Consider the following 5,352-nt stretch of genomic DNA (forward strand, 5'->3'; position numbering starts at 1 on the left):
TCATCCGCCTGGGTCAACACAGAGGTGTGAAACCAGCCACAAGCTTCATGCATGCTCCTGATGGGGGTGTCGAGATGTTAACACTTGGTCTTTGGGTTTGTTGACGCAGCAGTCAGAAGTCTGATGATCCTCCAACCAAAGAGAAGTATGAGCATGTACCGAGTAACTTCAGTCTCAGGCTAAAAATGAGAGTTTATACTGTCATATATAGTTTATATGGCAAAGCACAGAGAAAACTATGCAGACAGAAGAGTCACGCAGGCTCTAATAAAACCTGTCTGTGTGTAGTCTGTGTGCCTGTGGTAGACACTGTGCAGTCCTGCTGTTACTCACTCTTATGGGGAGACCTCGGCTGAATCAGCTGAACGTCTGGTCCAGACCCCGTAAAAACAACACCAGACTGAGCTGCAGCTGGAGTACAGTGGTGACTCCCAAAACCTGTCTGAGCGCAGCCCGCTGAGTTGTGCAGTAGCGTGTGTAATGCACCGCTCTGCAGACTTTCACCTTTGTCTAACCTATGTCGTGCCAGGGACAGACAACCCCGAGGCCTCAAGAGGCTGAGCTCAACCTGTACTTCACATCAGCAGCTGTGAGTGCAGAGCACATAGAGCCTAATTACAGCTTGCAGAAAGGCATAAAGCAGGAAGCTCCAGGCACAGAAATACTGCTGAGTGATTCAAAGTAAGAAGAGAACAGGGGGAAGGTGCTGCTGCCCTCTGCTGATGGAATAGAAAGCGAGTGTTTCTGATTCTGTGGCAAACTGGAGGCATGAACACATCCCCCTAAAATGTATTCCCTACATGGAAAATGACCGTACATGCTTCTGTCCATTTCAGTGCTCAGTGCTTTTCTGTTGCGCTGTCTTTGTTTCTGTTTTTTGCAGTTTTTGCACACTTTATGCAGTCCTGTGTAGACTGTCTGTCACATGTAGCACCAGGGTCTGTCTCCTTTCACTGTGCACTGTACCACTGCACGTGGTTGGAATGACAATAAAGCCACTTGACTTGACTAAACTACAGTTTTTGGGGGTTTTTATGTAAAGTATCCTTATAGTTTTAGAAACCTGCAGATAACTCACTGAAGAAAGAGTGTTTACAGTTCCAGTGCAGACCTATTTTTCAGCTGAAGCTTTAGTTAAACACAGAAGACGTTTTGTCCAGTCCTTTAACACAGTCAACACATTAATTATGTCATCACACGATTCTGCTGCCTGTTTTCAATGATGCCACAAAAATGCTGGGACTCTATTTTAAACCCCGATAGCTCAAACTACTTGAAACATGTTTTGATTGATGTTGAAAGCGATGTGTTGTTGCTCATCTTTTAGAGATTTTGTGTCTGCATGGGACCACTCAGGCTAAAGGAGTCCATCCTTAGAGGGTGAATGCGGATAACTGTGCCAATATTGTACATATATATATATATATATATACATATAGATACATATTGGATGTAACTATCCAATCATGTCCTCGAGGTGGACTCCAAGCAGAAATGATGAGATGTGGTACGTGCAATTGTCCCCATGCAATTCTGCAAGCCAATATAATCCCATGTCAAACATTATAAAGAGACGTTTCCTTTGTCATTATAACTGGATGCTTCTCAAAGTAAAGCTTACTGGTGCTGCAACTTGCAGCCGAGAGTGGCAGCTCTCTGTCCTCTAATCCTCGCCTCCACTAATTGGATTCGTTGACTAGACCTCTGGAGCATTTTTTAAAAGTCAATAACTTGACCTTCTGCATGGTTCAGACCATCCAAGAGGTTTGCCTTTCAGTTCTGGTCAAATTAAACTCAGTATTTTGTTAGTCTAATCCTAATCCTGTCTTGTTCATTGCACCTATACAGTCTTGCTAGCTTTAGCTAATGACTGGCCACACTGTCGTTTGTACATAGGTAGGTCACAGGCTACAGTTAAAGGTTTTCAAACACAGAATTCAAAACCAACACAGGACGTCACAGTGGGTGCATCAGCTTTGATCAGAGAAAAGCTGTAGACAGTGAAAAGCCAGCACCTGTTGCTGTCAGAGCGTTTGGAGTGAGACGAAGAAACGCCGTAAACTTAGCCAGGCATCCAGATCCAGACCCACATGGCTTCATTTAATAGCCTGATATCAAAAACATGCCATGGAAGTATTCACTGAAATGAACTTCTTCCATTTCTGTGACAAAGGTGTTTTTCCTCCCCACTGTCGCCAACTCACAGGGGGTCAACTGATTGTTGGGGTTTTCTCGGTATTATTGTAGGTCTTTACCTTACAGTGTAAAGCACTTTGAGGCGACTGACATTGAGACAATTTGAATTAAAATTGATCTATAATAGTGACAACTGCGTCTGTTGTAAACATACCCCCTGAATACTTTTTATCTTAGACGTGTCAGCTCTGAGGATAGAAAGTCTAATTCCCTTCACTCTTTTGAAGGTACAGAGATTGAAAAGAAGCAAACAGTGATATAATTACACAACAGGGTGTAGGAACAATGAAAAGCACAGTTCCCAAACCAGACTGGCATCCTCAGGTTACTTTCTTAAAGGTTTGTTTTGACACTGTTCACACCCAAAGCACACCGGGTTGCTACCAAACACAGTAACATGACTAAGACTGAGTGAAACCTCCAACGCTTTGTCAATAGAACAAACTGAGACACTGACAGAACAAACTAATGGAGAAAAACATGTCAAGTTCATATTGAGACGTCTGTCACAGAAACATTTTTCACGTGAGGACAAACAGACATTTTTAGGAAACACATGATTCGTAGCCCCTGAAGTGCTTCCTCTGACCTCAAAGTGTCAAACGCTGCACTTTCTTATTCTCAGGAAATCAAAACGAGCAGAAGTGAAAGGAAAACATTTATTGCGACGACTTTCTTGTCAGAATGAAAGCAACTCATGCAAAGTGAAGAGGCAGGACTGGGCTTGTGTAGGGTGAAGCCTTCCACCTAAGTGGCTTATTCAGACTCAGGGGAGAGCTTGACAGGAAACGTGAAGGTGTTAACATTCTGGAGAAGAGATGGCTGGTATGATATACAGTGGGGCAAAAAAGTATTTAGTCAGCCACCGATTGTGCAAGTTCCCCCACTTAAAATGATGACAGAGGTCAGTAATTTGCACCAGAGGTACACTTCAACTGTGAGAGACAGAATGTGAAAAAAAAATCCATGAATTCACATGGTAGGATTTGTAAAGAATTTATTCGTAAATTAGGGTGGAAAATAAGTATTTGGTCACCTCAAACAAGGAAAATCTCTGGCTCTCACAGACCTGTAATGTCTTCTGTAAGAAGCTTTTCTGTCCCCCACTCGTTACCTGTATGAATGGCACCTGTTTGAACTCATCATCTGTATAAAAGACACCTGTCCACAGCCTCAAACAGTCAGACTCCAAACTCCGCCATGGCCAAGACCAAAGAGCTTTCGAAGGACACCAGGAAAAGTATTGTAGACCTGCACCAGACTGGGAAGAGTGAATCTACAATAGGCAAGCAGCTTGGTGTGAAAAAATCAACTGTGGGAGCAATCATCAGAAAATGGAAGACATACAAGACCACTGATAATCTCCCTCGATCTGGGGCTCCACGCAAGATCTCATCCCGTGGGGTCAAAATGATCATGAGAACGGTGAGCAAAGATCCCAGAACCACACGGGGGGACCTGGTGAATGACCTGCAGAGAGCTGGGACCAAAGTAACAAAGGTCACCATCAGTAACACACTACAACGGCAGGGAATCAAATCCCGCAGTGCCAGACGTGTTCCGCTGCTGAAGCCAGTGCATGTCCAGGCCCGTCTGAAGTTTGCCAGAGAGCACATGGATGATACAGCAGAGGATTGGGAGAATGTCATGTGGTCAGATGAAACCAAAGTAGAACTTTTTGGTATAAACTCAACTCGTCGTGTTTGGAGGAAGAAGAATACTGAGTTGCATCCCAAGAACACCATACCTACTGTGAAGCATGGGGGTGGAAACATCATGCTATGGGGCTGTTTTCCTGCCAAGGGGACAGGACGACTGATCCGTGTTAAGGACAGAATGAATGGGGCCATGTATCGTGAGATTTTGAGCCAAAACCTCCTTCCATCAGTGAGAACTTTGAAGATGAAACGAGGCTGGGTCTTCCAACATGACAATGATCCAAAACACACCGCCCGGGCAACAAAGGAGTGGCTCCGTAAGAAGCATTTGAAAGTCCTGGAGTGGCCTAGCCAGTCTCCAGACCTCAACCCCATAGAAAATCTGTGGCGGGAGTTGAAAGTCCGTGTTGCTCGGCGACAGCCCCAAAACATCACTGCTCTCGAGAAGATCTGCATGGAGGAATGGGCCAAAATACCAGCTACTGTGTGTGCAAACCTGGTAAAGACCTATAGTAAACGTTTGACCTCTGTTATTGCCAACAAAGGTTATGTTACAAAGTATTGAGTTGTATTTTTGTTATTGACCAAATACTTATTTTCCACCCTGATTTACGAATAAATTCTTTACAAATCCTACCATGTGGATTCATGGATTTTTTTTTCCACATTCTGTCTCTCACAGTTGAAGTGTACCTCTGGTGCAAATTACTGACCTCTGTCATCATTTTAGGTGGGGGAACTTGCACAATCGGTGGCTGACTAAATACTTTTTTGCCCCACTGTACACCATTAATACCTCTGCAGCCACATTCTTCCACAAGATTACTTATACTGATATCCGTAAGTGGAGAATATAAAAGAGAATGGAAACTTTGGATTAGATGAAATATTACTAAACTAAAGACAATTAATAGAGGCGTTATCATCCTGTAAGAGACCAACAAATGTGATGCAGTGTGCAAAAAGCTGGTGCACACTGAGAATAGCCAAGCAATAACACAATCAACTTTCCAGCATTTGTTATCAGGACATGATAAGAACAATCTGGTCCTTAGCAGCACTGAAAATTTATCGATTCAGGTTTTTAAGGGTGAACATGAACAGCCTATAGGGCACGACCTGGCCAGTCAGCCAAGGAAACATGTGACGGTCTAACAAAGCTTTTTACCATTAGTTTCATCATTTAAACTATTTGAAACCCCAGTGACTCAGAGGACAGACAGTTTGATGTCTTCAAGTTAGAAATTCACATAAATTAAATCTGCTTATTCAATCCATCTCTTCTCTTCTGCTTATCCTTGTGGGGGTACACCCTGGACAGGGCACCAGTCTGTCGCAGGGCTAACACACACAACCACTTGTGCCTATAGAGTTACCCATTAACCTAACCCCACTAACTATGGACTGTGGGAGGAAGCTGGAGGACCCAGGGAGAGCGAGATCCCACGCAAACACGGGGAGAACATGCAAACTCCGGCCTGATGGTGGAAATGAATTC

The sequence above is a fragment of the Simochromis diagramma genome, unplaced genomic scaffold (assembly GCF_900408965.1).
Source record: "Simochromis diagramma unplaced genomic scaffold, fSimDia1.1 OVJJ01000131.1, whole genome shotgun sequence".
NCBI lineage: Eukaryota > Metazoa > Chordata > Actinopteri > Cichliformes > Cichlidae > Simochromis > Simochromis diagramma.